The sequence below is a fragment of the Oncorhynchus mykiss genome, chromosome 5, assembly GCF_013265735.2.
Source record: "Oncorhynchus mykiss isolate Arlee chromosome 5, USDA_OmykA_1.1, whole genome shotgun sequence".
Taxonomy (NCBI): domain Eukaryota; kingdom Metazoa; phylum Chordata; class Actinopteri; order Salmoniformes; family Salmonidae; genus Oncorhynchus; species Oncorhynchus mykiss.
The window spans coordinates 17269930-17297535 of NC_048569.1; positions in this window are offsets into that span (position 1 = coordinate 17269930).

The following is a 27606-nucleotide window of genomic DNA, read 5'->3' on the forward strand; positions in this document are numbered from 1 at the left end:
TTGATTGGACTCCAGGTTAGCTGACTCCTGACTCCAATTAGCTTTTGGAGAAGTCATTGGCATAGGTGTTCAAATACTTTTTCCAACCTACACTGTCAATGTTTAAATGATGTATTCAATATAGACAAGAAAAATGCAATAATTGGTGTGTAATTAGTTTAAAACCTGTTGTGACTAGGGGGATATTTTGTCAGGACAAGATGCTAGAATATGCAGATATTTGACAGCTTAGGATAAAAAACACTCTAAAGTTTCCAAAACTGTAAAAATATTGTCTGTGAGTATAACAGAACTGATGTTGCAGGCAAAAGCCTATGAAAAATCCAATCCGGAAGTGCCTCATGTTTTGAAAGCGCTGTGTTCCAATGCGTCCCTATTGAGCAGTGAATGGGCTATCAACCAGATTACTCTTTCTCCGTATTCCCGAAGGTGTCTACAGCATTGTGACGTAGTTTTACGCATTTATGTTGAAGAATACCCGTAAGCGGCTACATTGCGCAAGTGGTCACCTGATGGCTCCCAGAGTGACTCTTGCGTAAAATACAGAGGTAGCCATTACTCCAATCGATCCTACTGAAAAACTAATTGTCCCGATGGATATATTATCAAATAGATATTTGAAAAACACCTTGAGGATTGATTATAAACAACGTTTGCCATGTTTCTGTCGATATTATGGAGCTAATTTGGAACATTTTTCTGCGTTTTCGTGACGGCAATTTCCGGGCGATTTCTCAGCCAAACGTGAAGAACAAACGGAGCTATTTCGCCTACAAAAATAATATTTTTGGATAAAAGGAACATTTGCTATCGAACTGGGAGTCTCGTGAGTGAAAACATCCGAAGCTCATCAAAGGTAAACGATTTAATTTTATTGCTTTTCTGATTTCCGTGACCAAGTTACCTCCTGCTAGCTGGACAAAATGCTATGCTAGGCTATCGATAAACTTACACAAATGCTTCTCTAGCTTTGGCTGTAAAACATATTTTGAAAATCTGAGATGACAGGGTGATTAACAAAAGGCTAAACTGTGTCTCAATATATATTTCATTTGTGATTTTCATGAATAGGAATATTTTCTAGGAATATTTATGTCCGTTGCGTTATGCTAATTAGTGTCAGATGATGACAACGGTCCCGTTCACGGGATGGGGTGTCACTAGAGGTTAAGCAAACTGTTTGTCTATTGTTGACTTAGATTAAGATCAGAGGAAATTCTATGACCAATTTACGCAGAAATCACTAAAGACTTAATTAAAGACTTAAAATGGTCCAAACATACACGTACAGTTGTGAAGAAGACTCAACAGTGCCTCTTCCCGCTCAGGAGGTTGAAAAGGTTTGGCATGTGCCCTCAAATCCTGAAGAGTTTGTACAGCTTTACCATTGAGAGCATATTGACTCGCTGCAACCTTGCCTGGTATGGCATCAACATACCAAGTAGGTTGTGTGGACAGCCCAGTATATCACTGGGGCCGAGCTCTCTGGCATCCACTACCTCTAAATCAGGAGGTGTGAAAAGAAGGCCCGGAAAATCATCAAAGACTCCAACCACCCAAACCATATACTATTTTCTCTGGTGCTGCACGGCGCATGGTACCGGTGCATCAAGTCTGACACTAACAGGCTCTAGAACAGCTTCTATCCCCAAGCAATACGACTGATAAATAGCTACACGGACTCTCTTTAAGGACCTTTTCTTTCAATCTCTGTCTCTATGCATACTCACAAGGCCCTACACACACACACACACACACACACACACACACACACACACACACACACACACACACACACACACACACAGTCACTCACTCCAACAAACACTCAAACCATATTTTGCTCACTCACACATAATATGCACGTACATTTATATTGACTCTACACACCCACTTACACACAAGCTGCTGCTACTCTGTTTTATCTTAGATCCTGTTGATTGGCCACCTTACCCCTATACATATCTACCCCCATCACCCCAGGATCCCTGCACATGTAAATATGGTATTGGAACTGACTTTTTAAATATTTCCTGTATATAGTTTGCTTACTTACTTACTTACTTTATTGTGTATTCATATTTCCTATTCTTATTTCTAGTGTGTGTTTTTTCTAGTAATACATAGCTACTGGTTATTGCATTGTTGGGTTTTGAGTTTGCAAGAAAGCCATTTTACTGTACTTGTGCATGTGACATAAAAAAATGACAATTTGAAAAAGACAGACACACAGGTCAAAAAGCTCCCCTATTGTGCTTGTTTTATCCATCTCTGGACTATAGTAGCCTACAACACCACAATGCAATGAATAATTGCATTATTGTTTTCAAGTGAGTACACAATTCTACTCTAGACTGCAGGGAAAATGTCATTTGAAAAACTGCACAAAAGCCTTGTGATAAAGAATGTTTCATTCCATTTGGATCAGTTGGGGCTCTACTCTGGATAGTTCATAAGGTCTAGAAAGGCACAGTAGCAGGCCAGTCTGGCTGTATTTCTCCTTCTGATACTGAAATGCGTTGTCTGTTGCAGATCATTCTCCTAAGTCTTCCTATAATAATAGGTCACATACGGTGCACTCTGAAAATATTCAGACCCCTTAACTTTCCCCACATTTTGTTGTGTTACAGCCTTATTGTAACGGCAGATTTCCTCTTCGTCTGAAGAGGAGTAAGGATCGGACCAAGATGCAGCGTGGTAAGTGTTCATGACGATTTATTAAAAATGAACTGAACACTGAAATACAAAACAATAAACTATGTGCTGAAAACGAAAACCGAAACAGTACCGTGTGCAGTACCGTGTGGCGACAAACACTCACACGGAAACAAACACCCACAAACCAACAGTGAAACCCAGGCTACCTAAGTATGATTCTCAATCAGAGACAACTAATGACACCTGCCTCTGATTGAGAACCATACTAGGCTGAACACAAAAACCAACATAGAAAAACAAACATAGACTGCCCACCCCAACTCACGCCCTGACCATACTAAATAAAGACAAAACAAAGGAAATAAAGGTCAGAACGTGACACTTATTCTAAAATTGATTGAATCATGTTTTCCCCTCATCAATCTACACACCATACCCCATAATAACAAATCTAAAACAGGTTTTTAGAAATCAAAATTATTGAAAATAAAAAAACTTACCTGCATAATTATTCAGACCCTTTGCTATGACCTTTGAAATTGCGCTCAGGTGCATCCTGTTTCCATTGATCATCCTATCAAACCCGGATCCGGGAGCGTAATCATAGCCTCAAACTAATTAGCATAACGCAGCGGACATAAATCTTCCTACAAAATCTTCCTATTCATGAAAATCACAAATGAAATATATTGAGACACAGCTTAGCTTTTTGTTAATCACACTGTCATCTCAGATTTTCAAAATATGCTTTACAGCCAACGCTAGACAAGCATTTGTGTAAGTTTATCATGGCATAATGCTATGCTAGGCTCTGCTGGCAGCAGGCAACATTTTCACGAAATTAAGAAAAGCAATCAATTTAAATCATTTACCTTTGAAGAACTTCGGATGTTTTCACTCCGGAGACTCCCAGTTAGATAGCAAATGTTCCTTTTTTCCAAAAAGATTATTTCTGTAGGCGAAATAGCCCCGTTTGTTCGTCACGTTTGGCTGAAAAATGGCTACTTGTGTACTTTACGCAAGATTTTCTGCGGGAGCCATCATGTGACCACTTGCTAAATGTGGTCCCTTACGGCTATTTTTCAACATAAAAGCGTAAAAAGACGTCACAATCCTTGGGGAATACGTAGAAAATGTAAGCTCATTCGTAGCTCATTCACAGCCATATAAGGAGTCATTGGCATGAGGCGGTTTCAAAAAATGCGGCACTTCCTGATTGTATTTTTACCTGGGTTTCGCCTGTAACATCAGTTCTGTTGCACTCACAGACAATATCTTTGCAGTTTTGGAAACGTCAGAGTGTTTTCTATCCAAAGCTGTCAATTATATGCATAGTTGAGCATCTTTTCGTGACAAAATATCTTGTTTAAAACGGGAACGTTTTTTTATCCAAAAATGAAAATACTGTCCCCTAGTTACAAAAGGCTAAGATGTGTGTCCTCAGGCCTGGAGGGAGGCAAAAGTTATTTCCCTACCTAAGAATAGTAAAGCCCCCTTAACTGTATCAAATAGCTGACCAACCCGTAGTAAAGTTTTTGGAAAAATTGTGTTTGACCAAGTAAAATGCTATTTTACAGTAAACAAAATGACAACAGACTTGCAGCACATTTACAGTGAAGGTCATTCAAGCACAGCATTTACATAAATTATGTAGCTGAGAGAAATTGATGCTAAAAATATTGTGGGGGCTGTTTTGTTAGACTTCTGTTCGGCTTTTGACATTATCGATCATGGTCTGTTGCTGGAAAACATATGTGTTAGGGCTTTACACCCCCTGCTATACTGTGGATAAAGAGTTACCTGTCTAACAGAACAGTGTTCTTTAACCTCTGTCAGCTACCCCCCTACTTCTTTCAATTTCCGCCTGAAGACATACCCAAATCTAACTGCCTGTAGCTCAGGCCAAGAACCAAGGATATATTATATTTTCTTGGTTTCATTTGAAAGATAACACTCCGAAGTTTGTGTAAATGTGAATTAAATGTAGGAGAATATAACACAACAGATCTGATTTAGGTAATACAGAAGGGACAGAGATAGAGGGGCCATAACGTGGTGCTGTGGTGCTGTAGCCAGCAAGCTCCTTAATGAGCAGCTCTCTGAATGCTAGCTGTGAGATGGGGGGCTTTACTCCTTGTGTAGAATGAATGCATTCACCACAGCAATGTCGATGAAACGATAGAAGAAGGTCTTGTACCATTTCATCGTCTTATGGAGAACATTGTAATAGCCTATCAGCGCATCTGACAGGTCCACACCTCCCATGCTCTTGTTGTAGTCCTTTATTGAAGTTGGAATGGGGACATTTTTTGCGGTCCATGCCCCAGTAGCGCTGAGACAACAGGTGTTCGGCTGGATGAACCAGCTTCAGTGGGGGATGGACATCTTGGCACTGGGGGCTCCTATTCGGAGTCAGTGTCACTGTGAAAGAAAATGTTCAGTTAGAATAGTTTCACATGAGGCCTGTATCAACAGGTATAATAAACAGATATACAGTGCCTTGCGAAAGTATTCGGCCCCCTTGAACTTTGCGACCTTTTGCCACATTTCAGGCTTCAAACATAAAGATATAAAACTGTATTTTTTTGTGAAGAATCAACAACAAGTGGGACACAATCATGAAGTGGAACGACATTTATTGGATATTTCAAACTTTTTTAACAAATCAAAAACTGAAAAATTGGGCGTGCAAAATTATTCAGCCCCTTTACTTTCAGTGCAGCAAACTCTCTCCAGAAGTTCAGTGAGGATCTCTGAATGATCCAATGTTGACCTAAATGACTAATGATGATAAATACAATCCACCTGTGTGTAATCAAGTCTCCGTATAAATGCACCTGCACTGTGATAGTCTCAGAGGTCTGTTAAAAGCGCAGAGAGCATCATGAAGAACAAGGAACACACCAGGCAGGTCCGGGATACTGTTGTGAAGAAGTTTAAAGCCGGATTTGGATACAAAAAGATTTCCCAAGCTTTAAACATCCCAAGGAGCACTGTGCAAGCGATAATATAGAAATGGAAGGAGTATCAGACTGGATAAAGTCACGTTTAGTGTGTATATTTACATCGAATGTGTCGTTGAAAATTGAATGAGACGGAATTCACGACACCAGCGGTTCACAAAATGTTTTGTGTTAGGCTATAAAAATTGATTTTATCAAACAAAATACCATTCATTGTGTAACAATAAGCATTGGGATTGCAAACAGAGGAAGATCGTCAAAGGTAAACAATTAATTTTATTGTAATTTGTGATTTTGTTACGCCTGTGCTGGTTGAAATAGTTTTTTTTTATGGGGCTGTCCTCAGATAATCGCATCGTATTCTTTCGCAGTAAATCATTTTTAAAATCTGACAACGCAGTTGGATTAGCAAGATTCTAGGCTTTCAAAACATTGAGACACTTGTATTTTCATGAATGTTTAATATGACTATTTATGTAGCGATCACTGTATGTTGTCGAATTTAATCCCGCTAACGGGTTCGGTGCGCAGAGAGGTTAATGGATGCCTCTCCAACAAAATCCGGGTAGAATCAGGAATTCCCCAGGTCGGCTGTCTAGGCCCCTTACTTATTTCAATCTTTACTGACAATATGCTACTGGCTTTGAGTAAAGCCAGTGTGTCTATGTATGCGGATTACTCAACACTATACACATCAGCTACCACAGCGACTGAAATGACAGCAACACTTAACAAAGAGCTACAGTTAGTTTCAGAATGGGTGGCAAGAAATAAGTTATGTTAAATATTTAAAAAACTAAAAGCATTGTATTTGGGACAATGTGGAAATTGAGCAAACTGTCATGGTCAAAACATATTGATACAACAGAAGCTAGGATGAGGAGAAGTCTGTTTATAATAAAGCGCTGCTCTGCATTCTTAACAGCACTATCAACACGGCAGGTCCTACAGGCCCTAGTTTTGTCGCACTTGGACTACTGTTAAGTCATGTGGTCAGGTGCCAGAAAGAGAGACTTAGGAAAATTGCATTTGGCTCAGAACGGCTGGCTCTTGGATGTACACAGAGAGCTAACATTAATAATATGCATGTCAATCTCTCCTGGCTCAAAGTGAAGGAGAGATTGTCTTTATCACTACTTGTATTTAAGAGAGGTACTGCCATGTTGAATGTGAGGAGCTGTCTGTTTGAACTACTGGCACACAGCTTGGACACCCATGCATACCCCACAAGACATTTCACCAGATGTCTCTTCACAGTCTCCAAGTCCAGAACAGACTATGGGAGGAGCACAGTACTACATAGAGCCATGACTACATGGAACTCTTATTCCACATCAAGTAACTCATGTCAGCAGTAAAATTAGATTTAAAAAACTGATAAAAATACACCTTCTGGAACAGCGGGGACTGTGAAGCAACACAAACATAAACACATGCACTGTAACATACGCACTATACACACACATGTAGACATGGATTTTGTGTTAAAGAAATGTGGTAGTAGACTGGGCACACTCTTAATATGCTGTGAAATCTGTTCTGAATGTATTGTAATGTTTTTAAAATGAATAACTGTCGAAATTTTGCTGGACGCCAGGAAGAGCTAATGGGGATCCATAATAAATACAAATACAAAATACAAAACCAGCTCAATTGGATTGAGGTCGGGTGATTGTGGAGGCCAGGTCATCTGATGCAGCACTCCATCACTCTCCTTATTGGTCAAATAGCCCTTAGACAGCCTGAAACTTTCTCTAGCATATATGTAACACTGTCGGTTCATTCGGTTCATTTTTGTTTCAGTATCTATGTTCAGTATTGCTTTTTTCTCAGTAGCTCTTTTTTCTGCCCTCCATCTACAGTATGCACATGCAACACTTTAGTTCATTCGGGTCACTTTTGGTTGGGCCCATTTTCTATAGGTCTATAGGCATGTCTGTTTTGATATTTTTCTGTGCTCCTTTGGATGAAAGCTTTCTCAGTAAGTATCTATTTTCTCTTTGCTCCATCTACTCTATGCACATGCAACACTTATTTTTCAGTTCATTCACTTCACTTTCGGTTGGGTCCATTTTCTATAGGTACAGCATGTCTGTTTTGATGTTTTCTCTGTGCTCCACTGGATGAAAGTTAGGGAGGTATTTGAGTGTAATTACTGAGAGAAAGTTATGTTATATATGTTATGTTCTCTTCTGCTCTATTTATAGCACTCTCTCTACCCAGGAGGAAGCAAAGACATACCTTTATTACCACTCTCAACACACGCAACTCAACACTAAAGCCTCTAATTGCCAACTGAAAGGCAATAATTGCAACTTACAGTCTGTGGAAAAGGCAGCTGTGAACCATTATTCAGTCCTATCTACAGAGAAGGAGGGAAAAGAGATCACAGTTGTCAGAAAAAAGCACGAATAAGCCTAACCCTCATTGTCACTTCATGTAAAACATCTCTGACCTGTTTTTGAAGGAATGGACAACACTTGGAATGACAGCTAGGACAGCTAGGATGAAAACATTTAAAATGTCCAAATGCGGGACAATAGGAGGATTTTGCAGAACAGTGTAGCCTACATGAATAATGTTTGGGGGCAGCACCCCCCACACCACAAATATCACCCTCCCGCTGCACCAAGTGAGCTAACTGAAGCCACTTAGACTGCTCATTTGCCTCGTGCAAAATGTGGGGATGTAGAAACAAGAGACCACATGCGTGGCTGTTTTATGAAAATCTTGGGGGGATAAAAAAAGTAGTTGTTAATTTACTGCATTTCTATCCAGTGGAAGCTCCTTAGAGGAGGAAGGAGAGGACCATATTGGTAAATATTGAAAATATTAAAAAAGTTATGCTTTTTAGATAAATCTATACTAAATATATTCACATCACCAAATAATTGATTAAAACACATTGTTTTGCAATGAAGGTCAACAGCAATCTCTGGGGTAGCACTATGGTGTATGACAGCTAGTTTCCGCTCTCCTCTGAGTACATTGACTTCAATACAAATCTAGGAGGCTCGTGGTTCTCACGCCCTTCTACAGACTTACACAGTAATTATGACAACTTCTGGAGGTCGTCCTCCAACCTATCAGAGCCCTTGCAGTATTAATTGATATGTTGTCGACCCAATAAAAGTGAATGAATCTAGCACTGAATGCATAAGCTACAGCTAGCTGGCACTGCGTGAAGGAATTATTCAAACGTTTTAACAAACGTTAAAAAGAAAAATGGAGATAAACATACATGAATTTGTCCAATTAAAACTCTTGTTTACTAATGTTTACACCCTAGATCAGTTAGATGCAGGCAAGAGTGTGAAAGGCGGTATTGAATATGTCACGTTGATTCCAAAAAAAAATTATCTCGACCTGTGCACCTACGTTGTAAACTTTAATTCGTAGGCTAGGTTGTAGCAACCTCATGAAAATGTGAGTATCATGTAGTAGATTAAACCTATCAATGTTACATTGAGCTGGGTGAATGGAATATGAATGACAGTCAACAATATGCTGTAATACAAATAAGACCATGCTCATAAAAAAATGGCCCTCCCTCATCTGACCGCCAATGTTCTATGCAATTAAAAAACGTAACAAATTCTTCAATCTAAGATGTTGGGGGAGGGGGGATTGTTTTAAGATGATCATACTATGGATCATTTATCAATTTGAGTTTGGATTTTAGGACCCCTTTAGGAATCAAAAACAAATATATATACATGTATTTATTTATTTAACTAAGCAAGTCGGTTCAGAACAAATTCTTATTTACAATGACGGCCTAGGATTTTACCTTGTTCGCTCGGGGATTTGATATAGCAACCTTTCAGTTACTGGACCAACGCGCTAACCACTAGGCTACCTGCCACCCCAACTATATACACAGTACCAGTCAAAAGTTTGGACACGCCTACTCATTCAAGGGTTTGTCTTTATATTTTTACTATTTTCTACATTGTAGAATAATAGTGAAGACATCAAAACGATGAAATAACACATAAGGAATCATGTAGTAACCAAAAAAGTGTTAAACAAATCAAAATATATTTTATATTTGAGATTCCTCAAAGTAGCCACCCTTTGCCTTGATAACAGCGTTGCACACTCTTGGTATTCTCTCAACCAGCTTTACCTCAAATGCTTTTCCAACAGTCTTGAAGGAGTTCCCACATATGCTGAGCACTTGGCTGCTTTTCCTTCACTGCGGTCCAACTCATCCCAAACCATCTCGGTGATTGTTGAGGTCGGGTGATTGTGGAGGCCAGGTCATCTGATGCATCACTCCATCATTCTCCTTCTTAGTCAAATAGCCCTTACACAGCCATGAGGTGTGTTATGAGTCATTGTCCTGTTGAAAACAAATGATAGTCCCACTAAGTGCAAACCAGATGGGATGGAGTATCGCTGCAGAATGCTGTGGTAGTCATGCTACTTTAGTGTGCCTTCTAAATAAATCACAGACAGTCTCACTAGCAGAGCACCCCCACACCATGATACCTCCTCCATGCTTCACGGTGGGAACCACACATGCGGAGATCATCCATTCACCTACTCCGTGTCTCACAAAGACAGCGGTTGGAACCAAAAATCACAAATTTGGACTCATCAGACCAAAGGAAAGATTTCCACCAGTCTAATGTCCATTGCTCGTGTTTCTTGGCCCAAGCAAGTCTCTTCTTCTTATTGGTGTCCTTTAGCAGTGGTTTCTTTACAGCAATTCAACCATGAAGGTTTGATTCACACAGTCTCCTCTGAACAGTTGATGTAGAGATGTGTCTGTTACTTAAACTCTGGGAAGCATTTTTTGGGGTTGCAATTTCCGAGGCTGTTAACTCTAATGAACTTATCCTGTGGAGCAGAGGTAACTCTGGTTTTCCTTTCCTGTGGCGGTCCTTGTGAGAGGCAGTTTCATCATAGCGCTTGATGGTTTTGCGACTGGCACTTAAAGAAACTTTTAAAGCTCTTGACATTTTCCGGATTGACTGACTTTCATGTCTTAAAGTAATGATGGACTGTCGTTTCTCTTTGGATATTTGAGCTGTTCTTGCCATAATATGGACTTGTGTACCACCCCTACCTTGTCACAACACAACTGATTGGCTCAAACACATTAAGAAGGAAATCAATTCCACAAATGTACTGGCACACCTGGCACACCTGTTAATTGGAACACCTGTTAATTGAAATGCATTACAGGTGACTACCTCATGGAGCTGGTTGAAAGAATGCCAAGAGTGTGCAAAGCAAGAGTGTGGCTACTTTGAAGAATCTGAAATTTAAAATATATTTTGATTTGTTTAACACTTTTTTGGTTACTACATCATTATTTAATAGTTTTGATGTCCTCACTATTATTCTACAATGTAGAAAATAGTAAAAAATAAAGAAAAACCCTGGAATGAGTAGGTGTGTCCAAGCTTTTGACTGGTACTGTATATTTATTTTATAAATATTTATTTTGGCCTTTACTACTAAAGCCCATAGAAACACATTGAATATCACATTCATTAATGGCAAAAAAGACAGTAAAAAATAAATAATGAGAGATAATGCTTTGAAGTGTCTGCCCTAAATCTAGGATATACAGTGCCTTGCGAAAGTATTCGGCCCCCTTGAACTTTGCGACCTTTTGCCACATTTCAGGCTTCAAACATAAAGATATAAAACTGTATTTTTTTGTGAAGAATCAACAACAAGTGGGACACAATCATGAAGTGGAACGACATTTATTGGATATTTCAAACTTTTTTAACAAATCAAAAACTGAAAGATTGGGCGTGCAAAATTATTCAGCCCCCTTAAGTTAATACTTTGTAGCGCCACCTTTTGCTGCGATTACAGCTGTAAATCGCTTGGGGTATGTCTCTATCAGTTTTGCACATCGAGAGACTGACATTTTTTCCCATTCCTCCTTGCAAAGCAGCTCGAGCTCAGTGAGGTTGGATGGAGAGCATTTGTGAACAGCAGTTTTCAGTTCTTTCCACAGATTCTCGATTGGATTCAGTTCTGGACTTTGACTTGGCCATTCTAACACCTGGATATGTTTATTTTTGAACCATTCCATTGTAGATTTTGCTTTATGTTTTGGATCATTGTCTTGTTGGAAGACAAATCTCCGTCCCAGTCTCAGGTCTTTTGCAAACTCCATCAGGTTCTCTTCCAGAATGGTCCTGTATTTGGCTCCATCCATCTTCCCATCAATTTTAACCATCTTCCCTGTCCCTGCTGAAGAAAAGCAGGCCCAAACCATAATGCTGCCACCACCATGTTTGACAGTGGGGATGGTGTGTTCAGGGTGATGAGCTGTGTTGCTTTTACGCCAAACATAACGTTTTGAATTGTTGCCAAAAAGTTCAATTTTGGTATCATCTGACCAGAGCACCTTCTTCCACATGTTTGGTGTGTCTCCCAGGTGGCTTGTGGCAAACTTTAAACAACACTTTTTATGGATATCTTTAAGAAATGGCTTTCTTCTTGCCACTCTTCCATAAAGGCCAGATTTGTGCAATATACGACTGATTGTTGTCCTATGGACAGAGTCTCCCACCTCAGCTGTAGATCTCTGCAGTTCATCCAGAGTGATCATGGGCCTCTTGGCTGCATCTCTGATCAGTCTTCTCCTTGTATGAGCTGAAAGTTTAGAGGGACGGCCAGGTCTTGGTAGATTTGCAGTGGTCTGATACTCCTTCCATTTCTATATTATCGCTTGCACAGTGCTCCTTGGGATGTTTAAAGCTTGGGAAATATTTTTGTATCCAAATCCGGCTTTAAACTTCTTCACAACAATATCTCGGACCTGCCTGGTGTGTTCCTTGTTCTTCATGATGCTCTCTGCGCTTTTAACGGACCTCTGAGACTATCAAAGTGCAGGTGCATTTATATGGAGACTTGATTACACACAGGTGGATTGTATTTATCATCATTAGTCATTTAGGTCAACATTGGATCATTCAGAGATCCTCACTGAACTTCTGGAGAGAGTTTGCTGCACTGAAAGTAAAGGGGCTGAATAATTTTGCACGCCCAATTTTTCAGTTTTTGATTTGTTAAAAAAGTTTGAAATATCCAATAAATGTCGTTCCACTTCATGATTGTGTCCCACTTGTTGTTGATTCCTCACAAAAAAATACAGCTTTATATCTTTATGTTTGAAGCCTGAAATGTGGCAAAAGGTCGCAAAGTTCAAGGGGGCCGAATACTTTCGCAAGGCACTGTATAAAGAAACTGTATCATGGCGCCGGAGAAGATGGCTGAAGTTTTACCTGCTCCAAACCGAATGTGTTTTTTTGTTCATTTTTTTTTGCGTTGTTTGTAACTTGTTTTTTTAAACTTATACTTTACATAATGACCGATAATAATAATAATTCTCTTATGACCGAAAATAACTTCTGGGCATCAGAACAGAGATTACTCACCACGAACTGGCAGAATATTTATTTTCCTTTAACGAGTCCGATGAGCCCGACTTGAAATACATACTGCTTTCCTGGGAACCCAAATCCCCACCACTTGTATGAAGAGAAGATGGAGCAAAAGAAGATGGAGGTCAGGCTGCCTTCTGAGTATTCGTAGGCAATCGAATAAATCCCCATTGCTTTCAGTTCTACTAGCTAACATGCAATCATTGGAGAAAGAAAATTGACGATCTACGAGGAAGATAAAACTACCAATGGGACATTATAAACAGTAATATCTTATGCTGCAAAGAGTCGTGGCTGAAAGACGACATTATCAACATACAGCTGGCTGGTTATACGCTATATCGGCAGGATAGAACAGCGGCGTCTGGTAAGACAAGGGGCGGCTTATGCATATTTGTAAACAACAGCTGGTGCACAATATCTAAGGAAGTCTCGAGGAGTATCTCATAAGCTGTAGACCACACTATCTACCTAGAGAGTTTTCATCTGTATTTTTTTGTAGCTGTCTACATACCACCACAGACCGATGCTGGCACTAAAACCTTACTCAATGAGCTGTATTCCGCCATAAGCAAACAGGAACATTCTCATCCAGAGGCGGTGGCCCTAGTGGCCAGGGACTTTAATGCAGGGAAACTAATGTACTCACAAACTTTTACAGATGCACAATCAAGAACATCCTCACTCACAAACTTTTCCAGACGCACAATCGAGAGCGTCCTGTTGGACTGTATCACTGCCTGGTACGGCAACTGCTCCGCCCACAACCGCAAGGCTCTCCAGAGGGTAAACTACATGCCCTCCAGGACACCTACAGCACCCAATGTCACAGGAAGGCCAAAAGATCAAGGACAACGACCACCCGAACCACTGCCTGTTCACCCCATTATCATTCAGAAGGAAAGGTCAGTACAGGTGTATCAAAGCTGGGAACAAGAGACTGAAAAACAACTTCTATCCCAAGGCCATCAGACTGTTCAACAGCCATCACTAATATCTAGTGAATGCTGCCAACATACAAACTAAAATCTCTTGCGACTTTAACCATTTTAATAAATGGATTTAATAAAGGTATCAAATCAAAATCAAATCAAACTTTATTTGTCACATGCGCCGAATACAAGTGTACAGTAGACTTACAGTGAAATGCTTACTTACAGGCCCTTAACCAACAGTGCAGTTCAAGAAGAAGAAAATATTTTCCAAGTTGTCTAAAATAAAATGTAATAATAAAAAGTAACACAATAAGAATAACAATAACGAGGCTATATACAGGGGGCACCAGTACCGAGTCAGTGTGCGGGGGTACAGGCTAGTTGAGGTAATCTGTACATGTAGGTGGGGACGAAGTCACTATGCATAGGTAACAAACAAACAGCGAGTAGCAGCAGTGTACAAAAGGGAAGGGGGGAAGGGGGGGGGAGGTCAATGTAAATTATCCAGTGGAGGTTTTATGAATTGTTCAGCAGTCTTATGGCTTAGGGGTAGAAGCTGTTGAGGAGCCTTTTGGTCCTAGACTTGACGCTCCAGTACCGCTTGCCGTGCGGTAGCAGAGAACACAGTCTGACACCGCCTATTATATAGCTCCTGGATGGCAGGAAACTTGGCGCCAGTGATGTACTGGGCCGTTCGCACTACCCTCTGTAGTGCCTTATGGTCAGATGCCGAGCAGTTGCCATACCAGGCGGCGATGCAATTGGTCAGGATGCTCTCGATGGTGCAGCTGTAGAACCTTTTGAGGATATGGGGACCCATGCCAAATCTTTTCAGTATTCTGAGGGGGAAAAGGTTTTGCCACTAGTCACTTTAAATAATGCCACTTCTATACAATCTACTGAATCTTGCCTATGCCGCACGACCATCATTCATCCATATATTTATATGTACGTATAAATTACATTTGTGTGTATAAGGTAGTCGTTGTGAATTTGTTAGATAAGTGTTAGATATTACTTCACTGTCAGAACTAGAAGCACAAGCATTTCGCTACACTCACATTAACATCTGCTAACCATTTGTACGTGATCAATAAAATTTGATTTGACTTAGATCCGTTTAACAACATTTCTATCAGCATGTTAAATGTCCAACCAGTGGGAAAAAACTCTAGACCAACTTTACTCCACACACACAGACACATACAAAGCTCAACCCCCTGCTCAATTTGGCAAATCTGACCATAATTATATCCTCCTGATTCCTACATACAAGAAAAAATTTAAGCTGGAAGCACCAGTGCCTCGGTCAATAAAAAAGTGGTCAGATGAAGCAGACACTAAGCTACAGGACTGTCTTGCTGCACAGATTGGAATATGTTTCGGGACTCTTCCAATGGCATTGAGGAGTACATCACATCAGTCATTGGCTTCATAAATAAGTGCATCGATGATGTTGTCCCCACAGTGAACGTACGTACATACCCCAACCAGAAGCCATGGATTAAAAGCAACATCTGCACTGAGCTAAAGGGTAGAGCTGCCGCTTTCAAAGACCGGACTTTAACCTCTAGTGACACCCCATCCCATGAACGAGACCGTTGTCATCATCTGACACTAATTAGCATAACGCAACGGACATAAATCTTCCTAGAAAATATTCCTATTCATGAAAATTACAAGTGAAATATATTGGAACACAGCTTAGCCTTTTGTTAATCACCCTGTCATCTCAGATTTTCAAAATATGCTTTACAGCCAAAGCTAGACAAGCATTTGTGTAAGTTTATCGATAGCCTAGCATAGCATAATGCCTTGCTAGCAGCAGGCAACCTTGTCACGAAAATCAGAAAAGCAATCAAATTCAATCGTTTACCTTTGATGAACTTCGCATGTTTTCACTCACGAGACTCTCAGGTAGATAGCCAAAGTTCATTTTTTCCGAAAATATTATTTTTGTAGGCGAAATAGCAATGTTTGTTCTTCACGTTTGGCTGAGAAATCGACCGGAAATTGCGGTCACGACAACGCCGAAAAATATTCCAAATTAGCTCCATAATATCGACAGAAACATGGCAAACGTTGTTTATAATCAATCCTCAAGGTGTTTTTCAAATATCTATTCGATAATATATCAACTGGGACAATTGGTTTCTCAGTAGAAGCGATTGGAATAATGGCTACCTCTGTATTTTACGCGAGAATTTCTCTGGGAGCATCAGGTGACCACTTGCGCAATGAAGCCGCCTACAGGTATTCTTCAACATAAATGCGTAAAACTACGTCACAATGCTGTAGACACCTTGGGGAATACGTAGGAAGCGTAATCTGGTTGATAGGGCATTCACAGCTCAATAGGGACGCATCGGAACGCAGGGCTTTCAAAAGATGAGTCACTTCCGGATTGGATTTTTCTGATTGGATCGGATTGGATTTTTTCATCAGTTCTGTTATACTCACAGACAATATTTTTTACAGTTTTGGAAACTTTAGAGTGTTTTCTATCCTAAGCTGTCAATTATATGCATATTCTAGCATCTTGTCCTGACAAAATATCCCATTTAATTTGGGAACGAAGCTTATAAGAAATCCTCCTATGCCCTCCAACGAACCATCAAACAGGCAAAGCGTCAAAACAGGACTAAGATCGAATCGTACTACACCGGCTCCGATGCTCATCGGATGTCGGAGGGCTTGCAAACCATTTCAAACTACAAAGGGAAGCACAGCCGAGAGCTGCCCAGTGGCACGAGCTTACCAGACGAGCTAAACTACTTCTATGCTCGCATCGAGGCAAATAACACTGAAGCATGCATGAGAGCACCAGCTGTTCCGGACGACTGTGTGATCATGTTCTCCGCAGCCAATGTGAGTAAGACCTTTAAACAGGTCAACATTCACAAGGCCGCAGGGCCAGACGGATTACCAGGATGTGTACTCCGAGCATGCGCTTCACTGATATTTTCAACCTCTCCCTGTCCGAGTCTGTAATATCAACATGTTTTAAGCAGAGCACCATAGACCTTGTGCCCAAGAACAACCGGCCTAAATGATATGACATTCTGCTCTGTGCAGAATATTAGATCTCAACAGCGATTAAGGAAGTGTTTAACATCGCCAGTACCAAATCCTTACAGTATATACAGTATCTTGCTATAACTGCAATGTAACTGCAAAAGAGACATGTTGGAATGTCAATTCTCATCAAATGAATGGGAAGTCGGACTGAAATAAAGGACAAATCAACCATGTTTTGTAAATTAGTGTTGTTTTTATTTGTTGATAAATGTGGGACACCATTGTTTGGTTGCGGGAGGCGGGACAAAGGGCCATGTGGTCTCCCAATGACAGCAACTGTAGCCTACTGTCCATCCTTTCCTCTAAGATTTTTTTTCTGTGACATAATTGTATATATATATATATATATATATATATATTGAACCAAGAAAGAGAGAGCATGACAGTGGAGAAAGATATATAGAGATTGTGTCAAAGGGCAGTAGGCCGGATTAAAACCTATAGGGCTACCGACATAAACATGTGTGCTGAAGACAATCCTTGTGCTGAAGACAACCCTTGTGCTGAAGACAACCCTTGTGCTGAAGACAACCCTTGAAATGACAACTACTTGACAGTGGCAGCATCCCAAATGGTGCCCTATTATCTAAATAGTGGACTACTTTTGACCAGACTGGTTCCATTTGGGATGCAACAAATTAGTCATGTTGACTAAAAAGAAATCACATGAGTAACGTCCACAGAAAAAAGCTTTAGCGACTTTAAGAAATTAGATTCATAAGGACACAGATCCAGGGATGCATGTACATTTGTGGGATTAATCAGCAGATGGAATATGTTTGTTTTCAAGGAACTCTCTACTACTTCACTTCTTGTTGTTAAAGTCTTTCTCCAAATGCACTGCTTCAGGTTACCAATTCTACAGCCAAAATACTGTATTTCTCCTCCTCCCAAAGTGTGAACTTGATGACTTCCCTTCAGTGATTTGAAAGAAAATGTTTGATATAAGAAATATGGTGGAAACTCGCTCTAGCCCGTCTCCACCAATCAATGCATTTAGATGATTGGGAAGTAGTGAAAAGAAAGAAAAATTGTGACTCCCACTTGGTAACCTAAAGCAGTGAGTTTTAATTGTGGTCTCTTTATTTGACGTTCAAGAGGATGAGAAAATACCTTGGACAAAATCTTTAGACTAAAACGTCTTACATTACATAAACATTTGGATGCAACCACAATGCTTGTTATTCTCAAGCTTTCTGACTGTTGGCTTTAAGCTTTATTGCTTATTTCTTATGGCAAATGTTTTCCAAAATCTTGGATCCAATGTCAGAAATGACTGCGCATGCTGCTTTTAAAATCAAGGCTTACATCCAATACATTTGGTTGCAACACTAATGCTTGTTTTCTCAATCTGTAGACTATAACTGTGTAACCTAGTTGCTGACATGCTGTTTTTCTTTCTCATGTGTATTTGCTGGGTTTTCTATGTTAGACATCCATTAATCCATCCCTCACTCACACACACACACACACACACACACACACAAACGATTCCAGTGAGGGGTTTTGTCGTTCTAAATGTCAGATAGCACTTTGCTTCGTATGGTGGTGATGAAAATTAGAACCCAGCCGTGCCTATAGAGGGCTTGCAGTTGACGAACAACGCCTCCTAACGGCCATGTTGGAAGACCACCACATTAATTCTTCTGACAACAACAGCCAGGTGCCTACCCCCAAACGGCATGATAAGTGCCTAAAAATAGTTGATTGATCACCACGGTCATTTTCTGTAGAGTATTTGGCTGCTCTAACAAGGAAAGACAACTGGAAAAAAACATGTTTACAGATTTCCGGCAATCATGACACACCATTGGTGACACCAAGGTAAGACTCAAGAACGGTCAGACAAGTGAATAAACCTTTTTGCCCGTTAAGACCTGAACCCAGACAGCTGTCAGTAATGGGTCTGCTATGATCATTTCATCACTGGTAAGTCAAGTGTGATCGATTTCGAGTTTAGTTTTAATGTTATGCCAAACAGGTGTTAACAGCAACACGAAGTTAGCCTATATTAGCTAGCTAGATAGCTTGTTGTCTAGCAATTAGCATGTGTCACGTGAGTTTAAAGTTTTGGGGAAGCTATTTTTCACCATAAAAATGCACCTTTAAAACAGAAGTTTGCATGCCTCTATCATCGGATTTGCAGACTAATGTAAGCTTCTATTCCTAATGTGATGAGTAGATTTGATATTGATAATTTAGGCTATAACGTTTCCTTTGCACTTGAAAAATTAGTTTTTTTATAAACATTTCATGCATTTCTATGACATTTTATATGACTGGATAAATTAGCAGAATATATTTTAATACGAGGGTAGCCTAGGCCTACTCTACTGACACTGACAACAGATCAATAAAAACAACCTTTTCTTGAATTCTTGATAGTACTAGTACTAGATGTGTGTATGTTTTAAAGGAAAGTTCCCATCTCCTACTTTCAGACATTTCACCACCTAGATTACAAGGGATGGATTTGCACCAACAAATGTAATGTCAGCACAAGGAATGTACAAAATAATGATTAGCCTCATATACATTGTCTACTGGTATTGTTTATAAATTGAGAACATAAAGCTGAACAACATGTAAGTTAAGCTATTCTCTGCTTCAGATGCACAACTTTTTTTATTTAACTAGGCAAGTCAGTTATGAACAAATTCTTAATTACAATGACAGCCTAGGATCAGTGGGATAACTGCCTTGTTCAGGGGCAGAATGACAGATTTTTACCTTGTCAGCTCGGGGATTCAATCTAGCAACCTTTTGGTTACTGGCTCAACGCTCCAACCACTAGGCTACCTGCCACCACAATGTCAAGGGGTGCATTACAATTGCCCATAAGGCTAATGCCATCATACTGTAGGCCAGTTCATTTGAGAATACAACACAAACATTCCCTTCAGATTCCCTTCCCGTTTTTATTGCAGGATTGTGATCTATAATTAATCAACATCAACACTGGTTCATCTTGAATAACAGTTAAGTTAACAATTCAAACAAGTTTAAACACTTAACTTCAAAGAATCAACACTTTAATATAATTTCAAAGTGTACAAGTAAGCTAACTCATATGTAAAGGTTAGCTATACAGTATGTTGTTGTGACATGACTACCATTAATGTGATGACAGCTATTTTATCAAATCAATTAACTATGCTTAATTACTACGTGATTAAATTAATCATGTAACAATTAACTCATTAGTAACTCGGGGCACCACAGAAAAAGTTTGTTTAATGAGTAACTGTTTCCCGATTTAACTCAAGAATATATCAGAATATATCGTTATCATACCAGTCATCCATTAATCATTATTACCTCATATCAGTCTCATTCTGTCATCGTTGATCTCGTAGATATGCACAAACCCTAGTCTAAATGATGATTCAGCGATACACAAATTGGCTTAATTATTTATTTACTAATATCACTAAACAATCACACAGAAATACATACACACAAAGTATACACTACCGTTCAAAAATGTGGGGTCACTTAGAAATGTCCTTGTTTTTGAAAGAACAACAATTTTGTTGTCCATTAAAATAACATAAAATTGATCAGAAATATAGTGTAGACATTGTTAATGTTGTAAATGACTATTGTAGCTGGAAATGGCAGATAGATTTTTTATGGAATATCTACGTTGGCGTACAGAGGCCCATTATCAGCAACCATCAAACCTGTGTTCCAATGGCATGTTGTGTTAGCTAATCCAAGATTCTCATTTTAAAAGGCTAATTGGTCATTAGAAAATCCTTTTGAAATTATGTTAGCACAGCTGAATACTGTTGTCCTGATTAACCTCACTAGGGTAAGGGGCACTATTTTCACCTCCGGATGAAAAGCGTTCCCAAAGTAAACTGCCTGCTACTCAGGCCCAGAAGCCAGGATATGCATATAATTAGTAGATTTGGATAGAAAACACTACAACGTTTCTAAAACTGTTAAGATAGTGTCTGTGAGTATAACAGAACTGAATTGGCAGGTGGAAACCAGAGGAAAATCCATCCAGGAGGTGCCATTATTTTGAAATGGCTGTTTTTCCAATGAAAACCTATCCACCATTTAAAGCGATAGGACCCAGATTCCGTTCCCCATGGCTTCCACTAGTTGTGAACAGTCTAGTTGTGAACCTAGAGAGGTTAAAGAAGCAATAAAACTGGCCTTCTAGTTGAGTATCTGGAGCAACAAAGACCTTTCTTCTAAAACTCATCAGCCTATTCTTGTTCTGAGAAATGAAGGCTATTCCATGCGTACAACGCTGTGTACTGCTCCCTTCACAGAACAGAGAAAACTGTCTCTTACCAGAATAGAAAGGAGTGGAAGGCACCGGTGCACAACTGAGCAAGAGGACAAGTACATTAGAGTGTCTAGTTTGAGAACCAGACACCTCACAAGTCCTCAACTGGCAGCTTCATGAAATAGTACCTGCAAAACACCAGTCTCAACGTCAACAGTGATGAGGCGACTCCGGGATGCTGACCTTCTAGGCAGAGTTCCTCTGTCCAGTGTCTGTGTTTTTTTGCCCATCGTAATCTTTTCCTTTTATTGGCCAGTCTGAGATATGGATTTTTCTTTGCAACTCTGCCTAGAAGGCCAGCATCCCGGAGTCGCCTCTTTACTGTTAACGTTGAGACCAGTGTTTTGCAGATACTGTTTCATGAAGCTGCCAGTTGAGGACTTGTGAGGCATCTGTTTCTCAAATTAGACACTCATATGTACTTTTACCAGATGAAAAACATTTGCTTTTCTATCAAAAACAAGGAAAACAAGTGACCCCAAACTTTTGAACGGTAGTGTAGGTTGAATTGATTACTAACATAATGCAATGAAAATTCCCTAGTGGAGTTACCCATATGACGGCTTGTTACACAATGGAAAGGGATGGAGAAAGAAAGTGCGGGAGAGACATACAGTTGGAAAACTATACTCATGGGAATGTGAGTATTTTGCACATGAACGACCTCACATTCTAAAATAATTGCAATGTATATATTTTCGCTTGTATGTCTTTGTCGTCTCTCTGTTGAAATTCTCTGGTCCGTCTATGGGGAGTCGTTAGACAGAAGTCTCTGGTTTGTCCACCAGAGGTCACAATGTCCTTTGTAGTTGTAGTAGGCTTTCTTTGTCTCTGAGTGTTCGTTAGACTGGATCCTTCAGAGGTAGACACGCGGTGGTCTTTGGTCGAGTTTACTTGACTAACAGTACTTAAACAGCTGCTAACTGAATATTCTGATGTAGTCTTTATCTTCTTCACTCGTGTTGAGAGTGTCTAACCATTTTGTAACATTCAGCTCATGCTGTCGGTCATGCTGGTCTATATTTAAATTGCAATCATTTCAACATATTCAGCTTGCGCTGCACATATACTGGTCTAATGTAAATTCTTCAGCGAGTCCTTTTAAGCACTCACCTTGGAGGGCAGTTCCATCACGTTGCCACAATGTCTGTGCTTACTTGGGTGTGGTCACTGACTCAGCAAAAGCTTACATGAAAAACAATTCTCCTCTCGAAGGCTAAAATCACATTTTATCTTCACAAAAGTATTCTTATCCTTAATCATATAAGTTCTACAACATTTGGATGCAAATCCGACTCCTCGAATGCGTACACTTTCAGAGATACAGTTATTTAGTAATATTGTCCTTAAGGATATCACAAAACAATAAGCTTTTGACAGGATTTATTGTTTGGATCCCCACCAACCATTCCAAACATTTGGATTTGAAAACTAATGTTCCAATGCCCAATCTTTTGATGTTTGAAGCTTTGGCAAGAGTCTCTCTCTACACATAAAGGATTTTTGACTTCTCCATACAGCAGTGCAAGAGAGAGAAAGTTTACGACCGGTAGGGAGAGAGGGGAGGGGGGCTCTCTTTGATCCTCACCCAGGAGGGAAAGTCATGGAAATGTAAAGTTAGCTAACTAGCGAACATTACGTTAGCAACTCATTTGAATTAGCCTGCACACTAAGTTTCTGTAGCATGCTAGATAATAATACATTGTTTTAAATATTGACTTACTTAAATAGGTTCTTTCACTTTTCTGAGTCCTTAGAAAAACTAAATAATGGGCAATCTTCCCGAAGTTTCCGGTGGTAGCAAAACATAGCTCGCCATGTGGACGATTGGAGGACTTCCAACAGACTGAGTTTGGTCTTCCAACATGTGCTTGGTGCGGTTGCTAGGTGATTTGTGACGCAACTGCAATTCCTTTATAGATGAACATGAACATATGTTCTCTCAACATGTGAGCATGTGTCTGCCTGAGCAGTCGACTAGTCTGAATACCTCAGATGGGTTGCCTTCCCGTGTCCGCTCTACCATTGGAGAGCATTGAACTATTTAATATGGGCATTCACATAGAATAATTCTAATCGGGGTTGCATTATATCATGAAGAAAGACCATGCAGAGAAGGGAGGGAGCTTAAGCCTGAGTTGCCATGGTTACACATTTAAAGTAAAAATCTACACTTTATCAACAGTGGACTGATGAGAAAAAAAATACTAAAAGAGTTTATGAGTGGATTTTTCCTTTAAGGAGAAGGATGATAATAATAGTGGAGTGATAAGATGTCTGTCTTGGTTGTTACAGACTACAGCAACTGTGTCATCATCACGCATGACTGTGACTCAGTCTCTAGAAACCATGTAGAGATGTTGTTTCATCGTGGGGTGTCTTTTATTTGGCTTAAATCTGTTGCTTTTGCTAAGGTTCCAGATATCAATTTTGCAAAACTGTATTTTTCAAGTGTATTTCCATGTGTTTGAGGTGTAGCTAACTTCCTACGTGCTCTTTCTTCAGCCACTCCACACTAACAATAGACCTTGTGGGGCATCAAACATACGCATTATTTCTAAGGACATATTTTGCAAGTGTTGTAGATGTTTACTTTATATGTATGAAGGAGGAAATGAAATTCAAGAAAAGCAATAAAACAGGATCTACTCGGTGGGACAGTTTGCACATTTATGTTCCTTTCCTGGAGAGATGAGAAGAAGAGAGGGACAGAGGTGAATAGTGATAGATATGAAAACAGAGGCAAAGAACACCAGATATGTCAAGTTTAACTGTCAGAGGGAAGGGGGGGAAAGGGTGCATGGAAAGTACCAATCTATCTTGTCTACTCCATTAGAGTAAAAGTGTATCAATACAAGCTGCTTGTCTGATGGCCTCATAAATATCTTGCTGATACAGTAGAGTGACCAAGTTTTGGCTGATTTGTGTAACATCTCACATGAATCTACCGCCTGTACTACTTGACGGTCACTCATGATACTCGGAGACCTATGTGTCATGTTGAGAAGACCCCTATCTAAATTAACCAGATTTGACAATGCTAACTTGATGGTCAGTCATCACTGACTACAAATCAAATCAACTTTTATTGGTTGCGTACACAGATTTGCAGGTGTTACCAACAGAGTAGTGAAGAGGGCACAACAACGCCTCTTCCCCCACAGGAGGCTGAAAATATTTTTTGTGGGCTGTCAGATCCTCAAAAAGTTCTACAGCTGCACCATTGAAAGCAATTTGACTGGCTACATCTCCGCTTGGTATGTCAACTGCTTGGCATCTGACTGCAAGGCGCTAATTAGGGTAGTGCCTACAGCCCAGTACATTACTGGGGCAAAGCTCCCTGCCATCCAGGATCTCTATATCAGGCGGTGTCAGAGGCCCTACATTTGTCCGAAGAATCCAGCCACCCAAGTCATAGACTGCTCTATCTGCGTCTCACAAATAATTTTTGGTTAGAACCAAACATCTAAAATGTGGACTCATCAGACCAAAGGGCAGATTTCCACCAGTCTAATGTCCATTGCTCGTGTTTCTTGGCCCAAGCAAGTCTCTTCTTCTTATTGGTGTGCTCTAGTAGTGGTTTCTATGCAGCAATTTGACCAAGAAGGCCTGATTCACGCAGTCTCCTCTGAACAGCTGATGTTGAGATGTGTCTGTTACTTGAAATCTGTGAAGCATTTATTCTTAGGATGGTAACTCTAATGAACTTATCCTCTGCTGCAGAGGTAACTCTGGGTCTTCCATGCCTGTGGTGGTCCTCATGAGAGGTAGTTTCATCATAGCGCTTGATGGTTTTTGCGGCTGCACTTGAAGAAACGTTCAAGTTCTTGAAATTTTCCTCATTGACTGACCATCATGTCTTGAAGTAATGATGCACTGTTATTTCTCTTTGCTTATTTGAGCTGTTCTTGCCATAATATGGACTTGGTATTTTACCAAAGATGGCTTTCTTCTGTATACCACCCCTACCTTGTCACAAAAGAACTGATTGGCTCAAATGGATTAAGAAGGAAAGAAATTCCACAAATTAACTTTTAACAAGGCACACCTGTTAATTGAAATGGATTCCAGGTTACTACGAGAAGAAGCTGGTTGAGAGAATGCCAAGCGTGTGCAAAGCTGTTATCAAGGCAAAGGGTGGATACTTTGAAGAATCTCAAATCTAAAATATATATAGATTTGCTTTAACACTTTTTTTGGTTAGTAAATGATTCAAATCAAATCAAAGTGTATTTGTCACCTGCACCGAATACAACAGGTGTAAACCTTACAGTGAAATGCTTACTTACAGGCTCTAACCAATGGTGCGAAAAACAAGGTATGTGTGTGTGTAGGTAAGTAAAGAAATAAAACAACAGTAAAAAGACATTTGTAAAAAGAGTAGCAAGGCTATATACCTGTTAGTCAGGCTTACTGAGGTAGTATGTACATGTAGGTATCGTTAAAGTGACTATGCATATATGATGAACAGAGAGTAGCATTGTGGTGGGACACAATACAGATAGCCCGGTTAGCCAATGTGCGGGAGCATTGGTTGGTCGGGCCAATTTAGGTAGTATGTACATGAATGTATAGTTAAAGTGACTATGCATATAAGATAAACAGAGAGTAGCAGCAGCGTAAAAGAGGGGTTGGCGGGGGGGTACACAATGCAAATAGTCTGGGTAACCATTTGTTACCTGTTCAGGAGTCTTATGGCTTGGGGGTAAAAACTGTTGAGAAGCCTTTTTGTCCTAGACTTGGCACTCCGGTACCGCTTGCCATGCAGAAGTAGAGAGAACAGTCTATGACTGGGGTGGCTGGGGTCTTTGACAATTTTTAGGGCCTTCCTCTGATACCGCCTGGTGTAGAGGTCCTGGGTTGCAGGCAGCTTTGCCCCAGTGATGTACTGGGCCGTACGCAATACTCTCTGAAGTGCCTTGCAGTCGGAGGCCGAGCAATTGCCGTACCAGGCAGTGATGCAACCGGTCAGGATGCTCTCAATGCTCTCGATGTTGCAGCTGTACAACCTTTTGAGGATCTCAGGACCCATGCCAAATCTGTTTAGTTTCCTTAGGGGGAATAGGCTTTGTCGTGCCCTCTTCACAACTGTTTTGGTGTGTTAGCACCAATCTAGTTTGTTGTTGATGCGGACACCAAGGAATTTGAAGCTCTCAACCTGCTCCACTACAGCCCCGTTGATGAGAATGGGGGCATGCTCGGTGCTCCTTCTCCTGTAGTCCACAATCATCTCCTTAGTCTTGGTTACGTTAAGGGATAGGTTGTTATTTTGGCACCACTCGGCCAGGTCTCTGACCTCCTCCCTATAGGCTGTCTCGTCGTTGTCGGTGATCGGGCTTACCACTGTTGTGTCGTCAGCAAACTTAATGATGGTGTTGGAGTCCTGCCTGGCCATGCAGTCGTGGGTGAACAGGGAGTACAGGAGGGGACTGAGCACACACTCTGGGGGAGCTCCAGTGTTGAGGATCAGCGTGGCAGATGTGTTGCTACCTACCCTCACCACCTGGGGGCGGCCTGTCAGGAAGTCCAGGATCCAGTTGCAGAGGGAGGTGTTTAGCTTTGAGGGTACTATGGTGTGGAACGCTGAGCTGTAGTCAATGAACAGCATTCTCACATAGGTGTTCCTTTTGTCCAGGTGGGAAAGGGCAGTGTGGAGTGCAATAGAGATTGCATCATCTGTGGATCTGTTTGGGCGGTATGCAAATTGGAGTGGGCCTAGGGTTTCTGGAATAATGGTGTTGATGTGAGCCATTACCAGGGTCTGTAGTCATTTAGGCAGGTTGCCCTTGTGTTCTTGGGCACAGGGACTATGGTGATCTGCTTGAAGCATGTTGGTATTAAAGACTCCATCAGGGACATGTTGAAAATGTCAGTGATGACACCTGCCAGTTGGTCAGCACATGCCCGGAGCACACGTCCTGGTAATCTGTCTGGCCCCGCAGCCTTGTGTATGTTGACCTGTTTAAAGGTCTTACTCACATCGGCTACAGAGAGCGTGATCACACAGTCGTCCGGAACAGCTGATGCTCTCATGCATGCCTCAGTGTTGCTTGCCTCGAAGCGAGCATGGAAGTGATTTAGCTCGTCTAGTAGGCTCGTGTCACTGGGCAGCTCGCGGCTGTGCTTCCCTATGTAGTCTGTAATCATTTGGAAGCCCCGCCACATCCGACGAGCGTCGGAGCCGGTGTAGTATGATTAAATTTAGCCCTGTATTGACTGTTTGCCTGTTTGATGGTTCGTCGCAGGGCATA